The sequence below is a fragment of the Primulina eburnea genome, unplaced genomic scaffold, assembly GCF_022965805.1.
Source record: "Primulina eburnea isolate SZY01 unplaced genomic scaffold, ASM2296580v1 ctg128_ERROPOS2300000, whole genome shotgun sequence".
NCBI lineage: Eukaryota > Viridiplantae > Streptophyta > Magnoliopsida > Lamiales > Gesneriaceae > Primulina > Primulina eburnea.
Genome location: NW_027330812.1, coordinates 525,934 through 548,647, shown reverse-complemented (window position 1 = coordinate 548,647; position 22,714 = coordinate 525,934). Strand labels below are relative to the sequence as shown.

Here is a 22,714-nt window from a genome sequence, read left to right as displayed (position 1 = left end):
ATTAGCATTTCTTTTAGATCATGAAGTATTTGCAGATGATTATGAAGTTAACTTGCACATTGAGGACATCAGTCCTTTGTATCACTTGGAACCAATTTCAGCAAATTGCATAGTCGTCTACATTTGGTAAGTCTTCGAACAACTTAAAGTTTGTTTGTTCTTTTCTTATATTATTATATAAGATGCATATAATTTGTTAGTTTAGTATGTAGTGTAGTTTTGATTTTCTTTTACTTGAAATGACAAGCATCTTTATAAAAAGATGGTGAAAGAAAACAAGATTGACAAATTCAGATTCGTTAATCCACACAGCATCCCAAATTTGCAAAAAAATACACACGACAAAACAAGTAAAACTGAAAGATTGAACAAGAGGGCGAGTTCTTTAGCGGATAGGCTAAGTGGTGTAGCCATGGATTAATTGGTTTTGGTTCCAAGTTGTTGTGGGTAAGTAAGATCCTAATATAATTTTCCATTGTTTTTTTAGTGAATTGCATACACTTATAATGTTCGTGTGTAGTTTTCATTGGATTCTCACTGTCATCGAGCCTTATAAGGAGATTGTTTATTTGGTGGATTCACTAAGTCATCGCATTCGCGATGAGGATTGGAAATATGTTGTGGAAATGTGAGTTCATATTCCATTTTAATGATTCATTTCATTTAATGAAAAAACACTCATATTTCAACTATGTTCAATATTAATGAAGGGCGTTGACATTGTTTAACTCAACTAAGGGAAGGAAAGGAAGAAAGCGTGTACAATGGGAAGTCATAAAGGCATGTGTATTTCTCATTCGAGCTAATTTTTTAATGTATATATTTGTCATTAACAATTTGACATTTTTTAAAGGCTCCTAGGCAGCCGGATGCGAAACAATGTGGTTTATTACGTGATGAGATTCATGAGGCAGATTACTGAAGAAGCTGCAACTCTTGAGGGGGATTCACTACGATCGATAGTAATATTTTCTTGCCTATCTAAAATAATTAAAAGCTATCTAGCTACTTATCATTTTGAAAATTCATTAAGTTGTGTTTTTTTACTAATATACTTTTTGTGTGTTCATAGTTCACAAAAACGGAGTATTCTATGGAAGAAATTGATGAGGTGAGCACCGAGCTGGCCGAATGCATACAGGATCATATTTATGAATAGGTAGGACATGATTTCATCTTATTTGAAAAAATACAGTTCATATTGAACGGATTTTTACTTTATTGTTATACTTTTTAACATGTTTACGGGCTCTTTCAGAAATATTCATTTTGCACATTATTTAGCTTCTAAATTGGGTGAAATTCTTGTTTCTACTTTAAGATTTTTATAACATCTTCTCTGTGTATTTCAAAAGTGATTATTTTGGTTTCTTGCATTTTTCCTTTCAGTTTGTGGATCAACAATACAAATGATACTGGATTGACGTGTGATTTTTTTGTTGCACGTTTGTTGGTTCATAACATGTGGATCTCTTCATTGCTTTCGGGATATGTTGAAAGAATCTGATAATTATAGGTGATAGGTGTGTTGTATGGTCTGGCTGTGTAGGTGATAGGTGTGATGTATGGTCTGGCTGCGTAGGTGATAGGTATGGTGTATGGTCGTATTAAAATTTATTTCGAATATATATTGTTTTTGCGTGTTTTAAAATTTTCTGGTATGTTCTACTTGAGGGGAGGTTATGGCAAAAATATTTTAGGCCCTGAGGTCCGTTTTAAAGTATTTTAAACTATTTTTTGTTGCAAATTTTAATCCAACCATTAAAATTATGTGGTTTTTATTTTCACAGGCACTGTAGTGATGTTTTGGAAGATGCACCAGCAGAGAAATTCATTCCAACAAGCTACAGAAGATATTTTGGAGTTGATATGCATGTGCAAGTCTTGGTTTAGGGTATTTTTATTTTTGTGAACTTGACTAAGTTTTTGGAATATGGTTACATACTTTTTTTTAATTGTTGGTTTGGTAGATTACAAGTGTATGAATTTAATGACATATTTCTGTTGTATGCATCTAGTTCTTGATCAAGTACATTTATATTGATGTTTGGATTGATTTTATGGATAAAATGATTATATAAATAAGACAACAGTTTAAAATGATTTAACAACGGTTTGTAAAATGATCATATATATCACAATAGTTTTAAAATGATGTAAATCAAATATAAAGACAACAGATTTAAAATGTTGTAAAACTGTTGTATATTGTAGCGAAAGACATCGGTTTAAAAACATTGACAAATTGTTGTCGAATGCGATACAATACAACAGTTAAAAACCATTGCCGTTGCTATAAGACAACGGTTTTAAAGAGGTACGACAACGGTTTTTCACTGTTGTCTTCGAGCGTCCATAAAACCTTTAACAACGTTTTTTTTGGTGCTACGACAACGGTTTTTCACCGTTGTCTTTGAGCTCACTCTTTAACCACAGAGCCTTTAACAACGGTTTTACAAGACCTAAGACAATGGGTTTTCACCGTTGTCTTTAGTCATCTACGACAACGGTGTTTCACCGTTGTCTTCAACCGCACCATTTGACCACATGGCCTTTAACAATGGTTTTACAAGACCTACGACAACGGTTTTTCACCGTTGTCTTTAGCCGTCTACGACAACGATTTTTTCACCGTTGTCTTTGACCGCACTCTTTAACAACAGGGCTTTTAACAACGGTTTTTAAATACCTACAACAAGGTTTTTCACCGTTGTCTATCGCCTTTTTTCTTGTAGTGATATATAAACTTGGAAGATGCCCAACGATACAGAAGGATGGAGAATCGGCCCAGAGGAAGTAAAGTTGAGGGAGCGGAGAAAGGAGGAAGGAAACGGGCACAGGGTAGAGAGAGGAGGACGGAACTAGAAGTAGAGGACAATTCTCATCACATGTTCCTCTGAATAGGAATCGGGATAAAGTGATGGAGGTGAGGGAGTCAGGGGAGAGAAGTTGCAGAGGGTTGAGAGCAGTGCTCGACCTCCGCCGCAAGGCAAAAGAGACGTTGATTTTGAGATGAAGCATAAGCGGCATCAAACCAGTCTAGCTCCCAGCTGCAGAAAAGCATTTTCCAAGGCTGCAGAGGAAATAGGGACAACAGAAGCCCCAGGGACAGGTTAATAGGCCCCAACAACAGAGACCACCGCAGGCGCCAGGGGAGCCTAAGCCAGAGGACCGTCAGGCATGCAAGCGGTGCAACCGGTTCCACCTCGGTAAGTGTTTATGGGGAATCTACAAATGCATAATTTGCGGGCAGGAGGGTCTCAAGGCCGCAGACTGCCCTAGGAACCAGGGTCTCACTACTGGCAGGGCATATGTGATTCATGCCAAGGATGCTGAGGCGGAGCCAGACTCTACGTTGATAACTGGTAACCCTTTTGTTTAAAATTTTAATATACCGCTTGATTGCCTGGGTTATATGCTTGTTATGAGAACTAGCTTATGAGATTGATAACATAGAGTAAATTAGGATGCATGCTCTATCTAGGCGGATTTAAGGATCGAATTGCATGAATTAAAAATATTTAAGGACCTAAGTGTAGTAACCGATAATATGAGGACTTTTTTTGCAAAAAATTAATTTTTAAGGCTATTTTCAAATTTTCTGAATTTATTTTTTGTAGTTTTCGAGAAATTTTTGGATAGGGGGCAAAAAAAATTGAAATTTGTGACGGGTCAAAGATGCAATTTTCAAAAATTTATGTAGGGACAAAATGTAATTTTCAAAATTGTAAGGGGCATTTGGCAATTTCTGAAATTTTGTGGTTCATATTCAAAATTTTTGAAGAATGCTTGGGTTAAGTTAGTAATTTTTCGAGGATTTTGGGATAATTGATGTCAGAATATTTCTTAAGTTCCAACGCGAACATACTTGATGGTATGTTTTGTTGCAGGAAGGATATATGTTTCAAGTGTAGCCACGCATGCATTGCTAGATTATGGAGCTACACATTCGTTTATATCCTAGACGTTCGTTGCGTACCAGTTGTGATGGATTCAGGATACAGAGTATCGATTCCATCCAGGGATCAGATGTTCACTTCTCAGATAGTGAAGGGATTGGAGTTCGGCTACAGAAATATGCGGTGCAGGTAGATTTGATTGTGCTACTGTTGCCGGATTTTGATATTATATTGGGTATGGATTGGCTTTCCTTGAACGGAGCTGTGATAAATTTCCGATAGATATAAGTATCTGTCAGACCGCCCAGCGATAAGCCGTTTATTTTTTAGGCAGCCAAACACCAGTAGATACCGCACATCATTTCCTGCATGTGTGCGAGGAAGCTCATGAAGAGAGGTTGCCAGGCGTTTTTGGCCAGTATTGTATCAGTTACAGAGCAACCCAGTCAGAGGCTAGAGGACGTTGACGTGGTCAGATATTTCCTAGTGTTTTCCCTGATGATGTTGCAGGCATTCCACCAGACAGGGAGGTGTATTTCTCTATCGAGCTTATGCCAGGTACCGTGCCTATCTCTAAGGCACCATACAGTGTAGCACTTGCAGAGATGACAAAACTGAAAAATTAGATATATGATTTTCTAGATAATGGTTTCATTCGCCCTAACTTTTCCCCGTGGGGTGCACCGGTACTGTTTGGCAAGAAGAAAGATGCCGCATGCGACTCTGCATTGATTACCGAGAGTTGAACAGGGTCACCATAAAAAACAAGTATCTATTGCCGAGGATTGAGGATTTGTTTGATCCGCTTCAGAGAGTGTCAGTGTTATCAAAGATAAACCTCTTGTCCGGATACTATCAGCTGAAGGTTAGAGAGTCTGACGTACATAAGACAGCATTCAGGACACTTTATGGGCACTACGAGTTTTTGGTGATGCCCTTCGGTTTGACGAACACGCCAGCGATCTTCATGTATCTCATGAATCGCGTGTTTCAGCCATATCTAGATCAATTTTTTCTTAGATTTTATATACGAAATACTGATTTATTCGAGGAGCTGAGAGGAACACAGTAAGCATCTGAGGGCCGTACTTCAGACTCTACGAGACAGACGGCTCTATGCCAAATTCAGTAAGTGCGAGTTCTGGCTTGACAAAGTGGCATTATTGGGCCACGTTGTATCTCGGGATGGTATACAGGTTGACCACAAAAAAGTGGAGGCAGTCAGAGATTGGCCAGTGCCCAAAAGCGTCACAGAGATCCGTATCTTCTTGGGATTGACTGGTTATTATAGTAAATTTATTCAGGGCTTGTTTTCTATTGCGGTGCCTATGACCACCTTGAAGAAGAAGAATGGCAATTTTATCCGGCGATCTGAGTGCTAGGAGAGCTTTGACCGACTGAAACAAGCATTAAACACAGCACCGGTTCTAGCTAGGCCATCGGGTCAAGGTGAGTTGTGGTATATACAGATTCTTCGATGATAGGGTTGGGCACAGTGTTGATGCAGCATGAAATAATTATAGCTTATGGGTCCAGACAGCTGAAGGTCCATGAGAAGAATTATCTGACTCATGACCTCGAGTTAGCAGCAGTGGTTTTTGCCTTGAAGATTTGGAGACATTATCTGTATAGGGAGAAGTGTAGGATTTTCACTGACCACAAATCTTGCTACTCTGACAGTACAGCCGACTTTGAGAGACAGAATCTGGGCAGGGAAAACTTGTTACGAGCAGTTGCAGAAGTGGAGACAGAGGGATGAGGCTAAGGGCAGGAGACTGTATACAGTTGTAAATGGCATAGTTAGATATAGGTACTGAATCTGGGTTCCTGACAGTGAGTCCTTGAGAGCAGATATCTTGAGCAAGACCCACAACACCCCGTACTCCATCCATTCAGGGAGTACAAAGATGTATAAGAATCTTCAGACTCTTTCTTGGTGGTCGTGCATGAAGAGAGATATTATGCTATTTGTCTCCGAGTGTTTGACTTGTCAGCAGGTCAAGGCAGAGCATCAGAGACCTATAGGGAATCTTAGACCACTCCCTATTCCAGATTGGAAATGGGAGAACATCACTATGGATTTCGTGACAAGGCTTCCGAGGACGACTGGTGGATATAATGCCATATGGGTGATTGTTGATCAGCTCATTTCATACCGATCAAGAATACTTTAAGCTGTACACCATAGAGATAGCCAGACTGCATGGGATTCCAATGTTCATCGTGCCAGACAGGGATTCGAGTTTCACGTCTGTGTTATGCAAGAGTCTACACCAGACCTAGGGTACTTAGATTCTATTCAGTAATGCCTTCCATCCTCAGACAGATGGACATTTAGAGACGGTGATTCGGATCCTGGAGGACCTACTCAGAGCTTGCATGATGTTCTCCAGCTGGGAGCCGAAGTTGCCTCTTGTGGAATACACGTACAACAACAGTTATCAGGAGTCTATCGGTGTGGCTTCTTATGAGGCATTGTATGGGAGGAAGTGTAGGTTTAAAGTGTATTGGGATGAGGTAGGAGATAGGGTAGAGTTGGGAACTGATATTATCAGACAGACCGTAGAGTTAGTGGTCAAGATCCAAGACAGGATGAAGACCGCTCAGAGCCAGCAGATTAAGGGCACCGAGATCTTGAGTTTGCCGTAGGTCGCACTGATGAGTGGTGTGATGGGATTTGGTAATAAGGGCAAGCTCAATTGAGATACATATAGCCGTTTGAGATACTGGAGAGAGTTGGAACACTTGCATACAGAGTTGCATTACCGCCGAATCTGGTGGGAGTTTATAATGCGTTCTATGTCTCCATGCTGCGGAAGTATATGTCAAATTCTTCACATGTATTGAACTATGAGCCACTTCAGCTGACACCGAACCTGTCATTTGAGGAGAGACCCACTCAGATTTTGGACAGGTAGGAGAGGAGACTCCGGAACAAGGTAATCCACATGGTCAAAGTTAAGTGGCTGAATCATTCCGAGGAGGAGGCTACTTGGGAGACTGAGGCCGAGATGAGGAGTCGCTACCCGGAATTATTTTGTATGTTCTGAATTTCGAGGACGAAATTTTATTTAAAGGGGGGAGAGTTGTAAGGCCCAAAAAATTTAACAATGTAACCTGAATGAATGCAATCTAGGGTTTTTAATTAAATCATGTGTTTGTTGATTTTATGCATTTAGTGCATAATTATTGCATAATTAGGATTTAATTAACAAAAATTTTAAAGTTTCATGCATTAGGATTTAAGTTGCATTTTACGCTCGAACGAGGAACGGAGATCAGGGATATTCATGAAAAATATTTTTATTGAATAATTATTTTATAGAAGGTGTTTTATGTATGATTTTTGAAAATGGGTCTTGGTTGAGTATTTTACCCGTCAGATTATATTTTTAACTGGTAGGCAAATTTTAACGATTCAAATGACTTTTTGAGGGCTAGGGCAATATTTTCTAAAACGTATCAAAACGAAATATTTTCGAGAACTTTTTCTGGCTTGTTGGGTTTGTTTTGATGATTAAGCCCATTAGTGCATGTTTAAAATCAAAATCAAAATCAAAATCCCTTTTAATCATTTTAAAATGATTAGTAGTATTCTCGAATCCCTAATTATCAAAATCAAAATCCCTTTTAATCATTTTAAAATGTAGATTAAGCCCATTAGTGCATGTTTTAATTATTTAAATACTACACTAAACAAACCCTAACTTTACCTAAACCCTTGGCCTCCCCTACCCTCAATTAGCAGCCTCCCTCACGTAACTCAGCAGCAGCCCCATCGGTTTCCTCCATTTTCTTTCAAGCAAGTCTTCTCCCCGCTCCTCTGTTGCTTCCACGACGCGCATTTCTTCGAGTTTTTGAGCACCTATACATAAAGGCATGACATGTATCTTTATTTTTGCTTCTTTCACGTTGTATACTTGCTGTCATGTGTGATGTATTATATGGTTTCTCAGTTATTTAATGATTGTTGAGTTTTTGGCTTTGAAGGTGCATGCAAACGATTTTTCCTCGTTCACAACTCACGTGTTTGTTACCATGGTGCAAGGGGCTTCCGAGCAAGGGTCCTAAGGGGCTTATTATGTTTAGGAGTATGATGTATACAGGCTGGAGTTGAGATTGGGCGGTGTATGTTGGAGGGCGTGGGTTTTTTTGTCAAGGGCGGTGCAAGGACAGATCCAAGCCATTGACCAGACCCTGGTGGGTCTGAGACAAGGCCTAGAATGGTTCGACCCCTGCTGGAACAAACCCCGAAGCCGGCCGATCATGTGGGGGGGGCAGATGAGGCTCGTTTGTTGCGGTTTCGGGAAATTGCGAGCTTGTGAGCCTTGCTGCATGCATTGGGCTGAGTGATTGTGATGGGTCGGTACAGGAGGGGCCTATTGATGTGAATCTTTGTACGAATGAAATGCAAACACGATTATAATCGAATCGCGCCCTCAAGTCAATAACAAACAAGGAATCATTGTTTGTCCCGATTTTTTGAATCAAGTTTTGGAGTTGTGATATTCACCTCTAAATTATAAAAACTTAGCAATAAATATTCATGATTAAACAATTGAGAAACAGACGAACCTTCAAAGAACTTGCCCTTGACAATCCTTATGAAATCAACCGACAAACGCCACAAAGTTAAAAACTTTGATAAGTTTGATTTGAATAACAAAGCTAAAGCCTTGAAAAATTTTTGAGAGTAAACTCAAAAGTTTGATAAAATATCAATAATAAAATCTAAATTGTATCTAAGATTTCATTCACATATTTTTACATATCAAAAGATTTTAAATCTAGTTACCAAAATAATCAAAACTCTAAACTAGGAAACTACGATTTTCCCGCAACTGGCTCGCGCTCGGGCGGTAGAATATGACCGCTCGGGCGCGAGGTGTTCTGGAAATTTTCTCCTTGGACAATAAGTTTGGCACTCGGGCGGTAATATTTTGCCGCTCGGGCGCCGATGCTTCTGGACTCCTCTTCATTTATCACTTGAATAATGTTCCTTTGGCTCCCAACCTTACTCCCATGCATCACAAACCCTCCAGCACTTTGCACCCCGCTTGTAAGTCGTTCTTCCTTGCTCATAAGCACCTGCAACGCTTCCTTGAATCTCTTTAGTCGTCCCCTCGTGATTGGTCCCTCCGGCAACTCTAAAGGGTCCCTTGCTTTCCTTGGGGCTTGATCATCCGTGTTCGCATCATCCTCCCCTTCTTGAAAAGGATTTGTCCTAAAATCTCGTTCATCACCTACATCAAACAACGGCAAGTCACTAACATTAAAAAGTAGAACTCACGTTATACTCACCTGGTAGATCGAGTTTGTAGGCGTTGTCATTGATCCTTTCAAGGACTTGAAATGGTCCATCACCCCTAGGTAATAGCTTTGAACGTTTCTTCTCGGGGAACCTTTGCTTCCTCAAGTGTAGCCACACCCAATCTCCCTTCTCAAAGATCACCTTCTTCTTCCCCTTGTTGGCTTACTTGGCATATCGCTCATTCTTCTTTTCAATATTGGCCTTGACCTTTTCATGCAAACTCCTAACAAATTCAGCTTTCTTTTTGCCATTCATGTTTAACCTTTCACTCACAGGTAAAGACATCAAATCCAACGGAGTCAAAGGATTAAAACCATAAACAATCTCAAACGGCGAATGATTTGTAGTTGAATGCATGCAACGATTATATGCAAACTTAACAAATGGGAAACAATCTTCCCAATTCATTAAGTTCTTTTTAAGTATTGCACGCAAAATTGTTCCTAAGGTTCTATTAACAACCTCAGTTTATCCATCCGTTTGAGGATGACAAGTGGTAGAAAACAACAATTTTGTGCCAAGTTTAGCCCACAATGCTTTCACAAAGTAACTCAAGAATTTAACATCACGGTCAGAAACAATAATCCTAGGCATACTATGCAACCTAACGACTTCTCTAAAGAACAAATCAGCAATGTGAGAAGCATCATCAGTTTTGTGACAAGCAATAAAATGTGTCATCATAGAAAATCTATCAACAAAAAAAAATATCGAATCCCTCCCCTTCTTAGTCCTAGGCAACCCCAAAACAAAGTCCATAGATATGTCAATCCAAGGTTCACTAGGGACAGGAAGTGGTGTATACAATCCATTTGGTTGTGTTTTAGATTTAGCTTCTCTACAAGTTATGCACTTTTCACAAACTCGTTCAACATCACGCTTCATATGTGGCCAATAGAAATGTTCATGCAATGCGCTTAAAGTCTTAGCCACACCAAAATGTCCCATTAATCCAACCCCATGTGCTTCCCTAACAAGTAACTCACGAATGGATGATTTAGGGATGCACAATCTATCTTCTCTAATAGTGAAAAAAATATCTATTCTTGTCTTGGTCGTCCTTGGCCTACTTTCCGCAGCGTATTATCGAATATTCGGGTAAAATCCTTCAGTTTCATAAAATCATTGACATATAATCATTTAATCATGCAATCATACCTTTAATCATATAATATGCATCAAGTAAGCATATAAAATTAATTAAATAAATCAATTAAGCAATTTAAATAATTTGCATGCATGTGGTATGTAGGTTGGTTTTTCGGGCATTACACATTAACTTCGTGAAATGAATCATGGTACAAGAAATCTTTGAACCAAGTAAACCTATTGTCTAACAGATTGAAAGTAGGAACAAAGCTAAACGGTTTGGAATTGGATATAGCTCTGAGAGTTCAACTGATTCACAAAGCTGGTTACCTAAACGGTTCAACTACAAAAATCAGCACTCTTGGAATTACTATTACAATTATTACAATTGCAAGCCATTTCAGAAGAGATATCATAAGAACAATAAGTTTAAAAAGTTTAAAAATCATATTGTTTCTTCTACACACAACACACCACACACGCAAAATTCGAGAAAAACCATTTGGAACACAGCAGCTTGAAAGTCAGTTAGACTATTCCAATTCTGGGTTCCTAAAGTACTAATCAGTTTAGGACCAAATAGATGTGGGTACCAAAATCATTTATTGTGTGTGATTGCAGGTGACAGGTACAACAAAAGAATCAACTTGGTACTTGGACAGTGGATGCTCGCAACACATGACAGGGGATGTTGATTTGCAATCCCAACCGATCAAATATTCTGGTCCAAACATCAATTTTGGAAAAAACTCTAAAGGTCGAAATGTGGTAAGGTTAAGCTTATCCATCGTAACATTATTATTAATGATGTCTTGTTGATAATTTTAAGTATAACTTTATTAGTATCAGTCAGTTATGCGAAAGTTATTTTTCAGTTCAGTTCAACAAACACACATGCACATTTAAGAACTCAACTAATGAGATCATTATAACTGGCAATCGTTGTGGTAACACCTGCAAGGTGAGTTGGACTAATCAACCTAATGCACCAGTATGTTTTATAGCTTCAAAATCTTCTAAAAACTGATTGTGGTATAAAAGATTGAACCACTTGAATTTCAAGTCCATTGCTCATCTGAGTAACCATGATCTTGTAACTGGTCTGCCTAAAATATAGTTTTCAAAAAATAAAATTTGCTCGGCATATCAGTTTGATAAACAAATAAGATCGTCTTTCAAAAACAAAGGTATTAAATCTTCCACCTGATGCTTAGAACTGTTTCATATGTATCTTTTTGGTCCTATACCAGTCATGAGTTTAGGGGGAATGAAATACACCTTGGTAGTTGTTGATGATTTTTAATGACAGACCAAACTGCTGCACAACCGACTAAGATTTTCAAAGATTATTAAATAAAAAATCAGTTGGAATTGACAGAATAAGGTTTGATCGAGGGACTGAATTTATCAATCAAAATATTTCTTAATTTTTAGAAAATACTGGAATTAAGCATAAATTCTCAGCAGCTAGAACACCTCAACAAAATAGTGTAGCTGAAAGAAGAAATCGTACGCTTAAAGAAGCAGCTAGAACGATGCTTACTGATTCCAATATATCTCAAAAATTTTGGGGCAGAAGCAGTTAACACTGCGTGTTATACTCACAACAGCTCAATGATTAAAAAAATCATTTGACAACACCGTATGAGATTTGGCATGGAAAGAAAAGCGTGATGTCCTACTTAGGAATATTTGGCTCCAAATGTTTTATCCATAATAATGGTAAAAATCATTTGAAAACATTTGATGCTAAATCTTCAGAGGGATTATTTCTGGGTTATTCATCAGTTATTAAAGCTTATAGAGTGTTTAACAAATGTACTTTGAATATAGAAGAGTCAATTCATGTTGTATTTGATGAATCTGCACTAACTGATAAGCCAACTGATCCAGTTGAGCTACCTGATCGCTTTACATAAATTATTTTGGAGGATGATAGTGAAGAAGAAGTTCACATCAATCAACATATCCTTCAAACACCTGAACTAGAGATAGTTGATCAAACAGCTGAACAGGAAGCTGTTCCTAACCTCAGTTAGTGGAACAATGCGATAATATTCAAATACCAGCTGAAGCTGTTACAACTGAAACTCATGTTAACTTGCAAACTGAACCAGTTTCTGAAATTGATATGACGAATTCCAACTACAGATGGAAGAAATCACATCCACGAGAATTGGTTATAGGTAATCCATCTGATATGGTAAGAACTAGAAACCAAATGTTTAATTTATTTTTTCATTCAGCATTTGTTTCCCAACTGGAACCAAAAAAAACTGATGAATCTCTTGCTGATCCTAACTGTATAAATGCTATGCAAGAAGTGCTAAATCAGTTTACCCATAACAATGTCTGGACATCAGTTCCAAGACCAGTTTGTAAAACCATTATAGGTACAGAGTGGGTCTATAGGAAAAAAATTGAACGAAGATCGTTCAGTTGTGTACAACAAAGCGACGCTTGTAGCACAAGGATATAGGCAATAAAAAGGAATTGATTACGAAGAAATATATGCACCAGTTGCACGACTGAAAGCAATCAGAATATTCCTTGTCTACGCCTCATTCAAAGACTTCGAAGTTTACCAAATGGATGTCAAGAGTGAATTCCCGAATGGTCAGTTGCAAGAAGAAGTGTATGTTGAACAACCACAAGGTTTTGTTAATCACTCTCTTCATGATCATGTTTATCACTTGAACAAATCATTGTATGGTCTTAAACAAGCTTCCAGAGCTTGGTATGACACTTTATCAAAATTTTTAACTGATCATAATTTCACTGTTGGATCAGTTGATAAGACTTTGTTAAAATTTTAAAAGAATGATAATATTTTACATGTGCAAATATATGTTGATGATATTATTTTTGGGTCAAATTTTCTAAGTTAATCTAGGAAAAATTCGAGATGAGCATGATGGGTGAACTTACATTTTTCCTTGGTCTGCGAGTGAAGCAACTTGAAACTGGTACTTTTATCACTCAGACAAAATATACGAAGGAAGTGCTCAAGAAATTTGGCATGGAAACATGTTCAGCTGCAAATAATCCCATGAGCTCATCGTTTAAATTAGATAAAGATGAAGGAGGAATATCAGTTGAAACGGCACTCTACAGAGGTTTAATAGGTTCTTTATTATACATAACTACTAGCCGTCCTTATATTGTATTTGTTGTTTGCATGTGTGATATATTTCAAGCTGATCCTAAACAATTGCATTATTCAGCTGCCAAACGAATTTTAAAATATCTTAAAGGCGCAAAAAATGTGGGCTTATGGTATGCTAAGGACTCATATTTCAATTTAGTTGGCTATTCAGATGCACATTATGCAGGATGAAAGCTTGATCGTAAAAGCACTAGTGGATCATGTCAATTTCTATGAGACAGACTGATTTCATGGTTCAGCAAGATGAAAACTTCCACAGCAACTTCAACAACTGAAGTAGAATATCTAGCTGCTAGAAGCTGCTATGCTCAACTACTCTGGATTCAGCAAAAACTGAAAGATTATGGAGTTGTTGCAGAAGAATCGCCAATATTCTGTGATAATACAAGCACAATTGCGATTATATACAATCTAGTTCTTCATTCCAGGACCAAACAATTCGATGTCAGAAATCACTTCATCAGAGATCATACTCTAAAGAAGGAAATCAGGCTGGAGTACATATCAACTGAACAACAAGAATCTAACATCTTTACCAAGACACTTTCCGAGACTACGTTTTCTTATTTTCGCAATATTTTTTGTTTAATTGATTTTTATTAATCTTATTTGCATTATTTTATGTCAGTTATTGTTGTTATTAAGTTGTTATCAATTAGTTTGTAGAGAGAACATAGCAATAAAAAATAATGTATAGCAATGAATAAAAATAGAAATTTCATTGATAAAACATATTTGTTATTACACGATTTAGTTTTATTTCTATTGCATTTAGCCAGGAGGACATCCAACTGGATAATTCTTAAAAGGAAGTTCCCCTGAAGTCCTCTGATATGGCTATTCTCTCTAGAACTCTTTGCTCTTTGATGAGCATCAGGTAGTATAGTCCTTCATCAGTTGCGAGATCTGAAGTATGAATAACGGAGAGTCGTCGCTTTTACTTGATCTCAGTTGTTCTCTGGTGGCAACTCATCTCTCCAGTTGGATAGACTGCAGCTCTTGAACTTTTGTCCAGGTGGACAATGTTTTTTCGAAGACAAGGTCTTCAATTTCCATTTTCTTCGCTGCTACAGCTGGTATCTTACTACTATCTGCACGATTGGATTTCCTCGAACTACTTTCTTTGTCCATCTGCTCTTGATTAATATTATATGCTAAAATAGTTTGTATCTGATGAGTTTGATCCTATTTATAGATAGATAAAACCAAGTGAACAGAAGAAGATGAAGAGACATCAGTCAACCGTCTACAATTAATTCATCGACAATGAGTTTCCCTTAATATTTTAAATTTTATGCATTTATTTAGGGGGAATGTCTATTTTAATTTTATTAAAAGATAAGACAATTTTCAATTGGTCTTTAATTGAACTGATTCAATTTTCTACTGATCACTCAGTTATTGACTTAACTGATCTTATCATAGAGGTTAACTGATTATCGATAAAATTCCACATTAAATGATGTGACCGTTAAAATTACATATTTAATTATGTCATTCATTAAATAGTGATTGGTAACGTGGCCCCACGTAGTCCAAATGACTTTTATTCACATTTACATTGCACGTTCACACGTTTTTAATTCAAATTAATCTTTGAATGACACGTGTTCGAAATTTTGAACAATCACCAACATAAGTAATTGTGCCGCATCTATTCAGTTCCTTTACCAGCATTTCAAACTTCAGAGCAATTCGTACACTCAGATCTTTCTTCTTCGCAGAAACTCAAACATTCAAAAAAATTGACAAGCCAAACACCCACATATATTCTTAATTCGATGGCTATTGACTTCGAGCTACTCCTCTCTGTCAAGGAAAAACTGTTTGAGGTGTCTTTCTAAAATTGGAAGCAAAAAGGCTGAAGAAATTTCTTGGGTTATCAACTCAAGACAAGGAGATTCAAGATTTATACGCCAATAGCTACATCTCTGCTGACGGTAAAATCACAACAAATATCAACAGTAACTTGCTGATCGTAGACAAAGACTCCTTCAGCACTCTCTTCCAACTACATTCTGATATCTTAGCTCACTTCTCTGAAGTGAAACTTTTTGATATTGAGAAGATGCAGACATTGTTATCTGCTGGTGGACGAAAAATCAAGGTATCTGATTCAAAAAAAGAGCTGAAGCCAGAAATTTTGTTGCTGGCTAACATTGCGGCCAAGGGTGTACTCGCCAAGGCAGGCTCGTTTGCTGTGCTCATCCTTGAAAAATTTCAAGTTATAACTGCTATTATGAATGGACGGAAACTGAACTGGTCAGCTATCATTTTCAACATCTTGAAAAACATGATTCAGTCCTCCAAACAGCCCAAAGGTTTTGCTGTGCCACTCAGCTACCTTCTGAAGAAAAAAGATTTGGTGGATGACTATGCTGAAAAGTCATCCAGAGTCATCCAAATTTAAAGTCTTCAATGTCAAGAACGTTCAGCATATAAAAACGAAGATGGACATATCTCATGCGCAGTTTGTCAAGGTGAAAAAGGAGATTGGGATGCTGGCAGCTCTCAAATCAGTTTAGAAGGTGAAGACCAAGGAGTTGGCTCAGAAAAATACAACCAAGAGGAAACTGATTGTCAGTGAAACTGAATCGGATAAAAACCTTTGTCTGAAAATAATGAAGAAGCCAAGGTCCCAAAAGACCAAACCAATTGCTGCTGTGGAAACTGTCCTAGCCGAAAGATGAAGCCAACTGGAGCTGAACAACCTATCATTTCTTTAACAATCAGGGCAGTTCCAGTTGAATCTTCAACTGAACCTCAGCAACCTCCTCCAGCTGCTCCTCGAAAAAAGATAATCACCGAATCTAGTGAGAAACTATAACTAGTTTGAGTGAAAGCACCAATCATCACTTTTGCCGACCAACTATTCGCTAGATCGAAGGGATTGGTGATTCAAGAAAAGGTGGATGCCACCACCTCTGGGCTGAGCATTTCTCACGCCCTAACTGATCTTGAAGGCAAGTAAAAGTTAATTGAAGAGCCCAGGCCAACCAAACCCATTCATACTCATATCTATCTCATCTGGATTGAGATCAATGAGTTCTCTGAATTGAAGTTGGAAGTTTATAATGAATGGGCCAGATTTAGGACCGAAATATTTGCCAGGCATTTGCAGAAAACTTCAGTTCTGAATAAATTCATTTCCTTGGAGAAAATAGTCCTAATGACAGTCAAGCTGTCTCCATTTCTCAAGCACTGGAAAGAAAAGATTATTTATTTGATCTGATGCGTGTAAAGAAGCTAGCTGAAGTCACAGCTCAGCTTGAAAGAATTATGATCTGATCAGTCCAACTACCTAAAATGACAGAGCAGTTTTTTAGTAGCAAGACTCAGATCTCTTATCCCTACAGATGAAGATAAAAAAATTGGGAATTGGATCAACAATTATATATTCCAGTTGATTCCCAAAGCCCAACCATCGTCAGAGCAGGCTCCGACTTCTAGACCTCAATCAAAGCCATCCAATAAGAACAAAATGATGAGCAAGTAACTGTTCTTATCTCTCAGGATGCTCAATCATCTCCTCTTGCTCCTCCGAAATCTCCTCCAGTGAGTCTTCAGCTGTATACAAAAGACGAGTTGTCATTGGCAATATTGATGAACTTATCCAGTCAGTTGCCACTGACATCCAGCTGAATCTTACAACTGAGCAATCAGTTGAACACAAAAGCACAACAGAAAAAATAGCCTCAGAGGCTATATTAGTAGAAGTTGAAGAATTAGTTTAGTCGACTGCCACTACTGAACAACAAAATAAAGCCGAAGTGCCTCAGTTGCACTCAGAACAAATTAAATATGTGCAAGTGCCAAATGAAGAGCCAGTTAGCTCCACTGCTGATCAGCCCTCTCCCTCATCTCAAGAACATTCTCAGGAAGTAGTTGAAGAAATTATAACAGAATTAGCTGAAACTGAAACTGAATCACCAAAGCTAGATAGTTATTTTCAATGAAGAAGACAAGGATGAAAATCCAGATACATCTGAAGCCCTGTCTCCTCAAATACCTATGGCCGCTGATTTTATGTTTGAAGAAATTCAGTCCATTTTGAACAATTTATCTCAACTGGTTCTGATATGAAGTCAACCAAACTACTGCATACATTGAAGATTGATTCTATGAAGGAGAATTCCATGAAGAGCCTCTAGCATGTTACTAAGGATATCATTTCCTTATTTCTCCAAATAGATCAGTTGAAGAAGGACCGAGTGACAGTTCCATCACTTTTCCAAACTCAGGACATGCCGATCAATTGAATGGATTTCATACAAACAAACATGACAAAGAGGATGGATCTTATGCAAGAACAAATGCTACATGCTATATTTCAAGTCACTTCGGAAGTTCGAATCTTATCCAAGCGCGTTGGTGTTGAAAAAAAGGGGGAAGAGGAGCAGCAGTAGCTATCTAAGAAGAGACCTAGTCAACCAACTGATAAAAGAGCTAAGAAATGAAGATCAGTTGGAATGCGATCTCTATTCAATTATTATTTGATTTGGCATAGTATCAGTTAAAAGATAAAAGACTATTTTTTCATTCGTTAATGTTTTCATTCTTTGTAAAAATCTGTACAGTGAAATATTATTTTCAATGAAAAATTATTTTATCTACAAATTTCAGTTGTTATCAGCTATTGAATTATAAGTTTTGTCAAACACCAAAAAGGGGAAAATAGTTGGAATCAGAATTTTTGAGTTTGACAAATTGAGCGATTAAATACTACAGAACTGATCAACTCAACTGAACATATCGTAACTGAAATTACGTAACTGAAGTTACTTGAACTGATTATTAATGTGCTAAAAATCTAAGGCAACTGAATTGATAAAAGCTAACTGAAACTGTGTAGTTAACTAGACGATCAGTTAAAACTGATCAGTTACACAGTCAGTTCATCAATCGGCTACGAAAGTCAGCTGATATATCAGCTTGAGATGTCATCAATTAAGGAGCGTATCTATCAAGAGATAATTTGTACAAGAGCATACTTCAAATTATAGTGGGAACTTCGTATATCAGAATGCCACCATGTACGATTGTCATAAGTATGATGACGTGTCAACTAAGGACAAATCAATAGATATAATTATTTCAACGCATTCAATATTACTGTTGGGAAGAAAATCCTATAAATATCCGAGAAGATTAGTTGAGAAAAAGACTTTAGCGCGTACATTCATTGTAATGCCCCGGATTCGACGACTGTCCTCACTGTACCAAGATGAGTCTTTCCAGTGTGCTTATGTCTTCACTCACACACTCCCTAGGAAACTTCCCAGGAGGTCACCCATCCCATAATAGCCCAAAGTGAAGCATGCTTAACTTTGGAGTTCTTAAGTGATAAGCTACCGAAAAGAAGATGCACCTTCTTGATATGAGTAGTACCAATCAAATCTTTTAAACCTCCTCAACTGCACAGTCTCATACCTGAAAAGTTTTGGAATCCTTCTCCTTTCGGTGTAAGATCGGTTCATTCATGTTTACTCCGCCTAGAAGCGTTCTAGGAGCCGCTCATTGTCCGTGCAACCTCATGGCACCGGCGATCACCCCCGCCCTCTTCGGCCCCGGGCGTCACATGCCCACCAGCTTCCGCATGATTCGTCCCTGAACCACACCGTGCTAGGAGAGTTCGGCTCTGATACCAACTGTAACGTCTACCGTTTTTAAAAGTGCAGAATATATATTTTTCTAAAAAAAAAACTCGCATTTATATATTTATATTTAAAATAATCATATTTATTTGACCGTAAAAATAGCGCGGTTTAAAATAAACAAACTCATCCAAAATCATACGTAAATATAAACAATTAAAAATCTTCAAATCATCCACGTGTAAAAACATTCATCTCAATTTAATTTCATAAATCATAATGCAGAAAACATGCGGTTCTCGGGTCGTGTCGCCGCACCAGGCCTGCCTACTCAGAGTTCGGTACCTCCAGTGCACTAATCATGAAGCTCACCTGCATCACACATGCCTAGTGAGTCTAAAGACTCAACACACCTGTACTAGTAATAACAAGTACATATACATAGCACACAGCAGTGAAAAATAGCATAATCAACATACATTTCGTGCTTGCAGTAAAAATCGTATAAGTAAACGTGTCCTTTCAAAGCATGGTAATAATCATAGCATGTATCATCGTATCAGCATATACATGTTAAATCATGTCATTTCATGTCATCATAAATGTATACATTTTCTTTTGATTGAATTCAGTTCATTAGTTGTGAATTTCATATCAGCTCTATCGTATCAGCTCTATCGATTGATCCATCTACATATAACCTGAAACGTCTGCTTATTCGTTTTCTTAAAAAAGTACTAGAATTTTTTTTTTAAACATCACTTAGCATCAGCCGAACCATAAAATATATTTGACATCATTTTAAAAATAAACATCCAATTGACATTTAAAAATCAAAAGGAAAATATTTTAAAGCATAAAATCGTCAAATATTTTACCAACCTAAAAATATTATTTGAAAAGTATAGCCCATACTATAACCTCTCAAAAATCTCTCATATCATAAATAAAAGACATAAAAATATCTTTAACATTACTTAAAATCATAAATAATATCTAGTGCGGAAAACTAGCGTCGGTCCTCGGGTTATGTGCACCTCCAGTCCAGTCAGATTAACCATCAAGACCTCCATTATCATATTCATAATCGATATCACCTGCATCAATCACACCTAGTGAGTCTAAAGACTCAACACGTCATATCCTTGATAACGAGTAATACGTAATACAGTTAACATATAACAGTGAAAAATACTTGTACTTAAAATATCATTTTCATGAAGATGCATAAACATAAACATTTTCGTAAACATTTTCATGATGCATAAAAACATTTTCAAAAGACATAAACATATTCATATTCATATGCATATCCATATTCGTATCCATATTCATATTCATGTTCGTGTTTGTTGAATTTAGATCGTGATTGTGACTCGTATTCTTAAACGTATTGGGCGATGGATCCATCTACATGTAACCACAGTACTGGGCGGCGGGGGACACCAGCAACACTCTCACCGGTCAACTGGGCCCTGGCCTACGTATTAACATATCATGGCATTGGAAATACGATCGTCGGGGCTCCCTCTGGGGCCTTTTCCCATAAATGGGCTCCCTCTGGGGCTTTCTCCCCTCACGACATCTCCAATCATATTCATCATATTCGTATTCGTATCAACGGAAACACGATCTTCGGGCTCCCACTGGGACCATAACCCTCACGATATTTCCAACATATTGCAGTAGTCACAATCCCTTCACGTCCTTCAACATGTTATCATCACTTAATAAAAAAATGCATACAATATCATTTTTATTTTGAAACCAAGCATGCAACATGTCTTTTAAATATCCATATTTAAATCATAGATATTTAAAAATCATAACTTAACATATTAAAATCATAACATTTAAAATAAACGTTTTAACGTATAAAAATTCCATAAACATTTTAAAACAAACGTTTTAACATATTAAATCTTAAAAATCCGTAAACATAAACATTTAACATATTAAATCCATAAAAATTAAAATACATATTTTAAAAAATAAAAATTCATAAACATCCATAACCATTGAAAATAATCATATTAGCATAATAAACAGCATCCAAGGCACCTCCATGACGTTTACTAATTTCTAGATGTAAAAAGACTGTTTTACCCCTGGATGTAAAATTTCTCGTTTTTGACATTTTCTTAAATTCATTGACTCTAACATGTCCCAAATAATTATTTAAGTTTACCTGAATTTTCTCATATTTTTATTTAGCTTAATTCGATGACTTTTAAATTAATCTATAAATGTGACATATTAATGTGTTTTATTCTCGAATTAAACCAAACCTTAATATAAAATTCCCAAATTAAAAACTTAGACTTCTAATAATTATTTAAGCTTAAATATAATTTTTCTTAATTTTATAAAGCTTAAAACTAGGCGTTTCAATTAACTCGTTAATTGGCGTTTCGTGCGGCGATTAAATTCCGAATAAATCCAAAACTCGTTATTTTGATCTCAAATTTTAAACATAACCTTTTTTAAGATTTATTCTACCCTTCCAAGTCGTGAGCCACCCCCGTGGACCCTTGGATTTAATTTTTGTTTTATTATTTTCGTTTTGGACACCTTATCGAACACACCGAGCCATCTCCTAATTTTCTCGAGCCACCTTGAGCCAAATCCTAGCCAACCCATATATGAACCATACTGACCAGCCCCAAGCCTAAGAACCAGCCCCTGGCTCGTGATTAAGCCCCTGAACCATGGACCCAAGTGCATGCATGTGTACAAGTGTGTCTCCTAGTTGCATTAGGACTCCTAATTGGACTAGGACTCAACCAGCTGTGAACCACTCGACCTCTCATGCACCTAACCCTCCCTGGACCATGCCCAGACCCTGCTCAGACCAACCCAAGCCCCCAGACCCGAGCAGCGAACCCCTGCAGCTTGACAGCACCTCACGCCCCAGCTTGCTGCCATGCACTTTCCTCTCGTTTCTTGGACCAGCAGCCAACCCGTCTGTCCCAGCCCCTGGTCCGACCCATGCCCATTATCATAGGAACCTAAGGACCTAGCCTAGTTCGCTCCAAAGCCCCTGGACAATCCTTTCCCCCTGCAACAGCTATTGAAACTCACGCAGCCCCCTTGATGTGGTTCTCGGGTGGTGTCCTTCCCAACAAGGACTCCTCCCAGCCCACTTAACTCAAACCCTAGCATTATTAAGACCATACCCTTGACTCCCCCACGGCCCTGGCTAGCCCTGGAACCAAGCCAAGCAACCCAACTCACAAAGCCGAGCCCCTCATCTCCCATGACAGCAAAGTGATACCAGTTTTGTTTTTTTCTGTTTTGTGCAGTGTTTTTGTTGCTATTGTGTGTGATTCTAGGCCTTTAAACTTGTGTAAATACATGCTTATTCATATCCTAGTTCATGGCAGCCCCTTAAACATCATATAAACATGATTTGAATCCAATAACAAAGGTTTAAACACAAGCATGAGCATAGTTACGAAATTGTGAATTGTGTGACTTGTTTTCATGCAAAAATTCAATAAATAAAATACTATGGTGTGATGATGGTTTTTTTGAAAGAAAGAATAGGCGTGCCTTTGCGTAATTTACGCACGAAAAACCCGTTGACGATTTGCGAAGAACGGACGAGAAGACCTTGGCTTTGAACCTTTTTCTTAAGCTTCCACCGAAAATTTCT

At 37.7% G+C, this 22,714-nt stretch overlaps 1 long non-coding RNA gene across 2 annotated transcripts; it reads left to right on the top strand.

Moving 5' to 3' along the window:
* The first annotated feature begins 138 nt into the window (after positions 1 to 138).
* Positions 139 to 1,981, top strand: LOC140820623 (uncharacterized). 2 transcript variants are annotated; one of them, XR_012115539.1, is made up of 5 exons: positions 139 to 447; positions 521 to 628; positions 711 to 962; positions 1,073 to 1,159; positions 1,791 to 1,981. It is a non-coding gene; the product is annotated as an uncharacterized lncRNA (long non-coding RNA). The 2 variants fall into 2 exon arrangements; XR_012115538.1 differs by having other exon boundaries at positions 521 to 962.
* Positions 1,982 to 22,714: the final 20,733 nt, after the last annotated feature.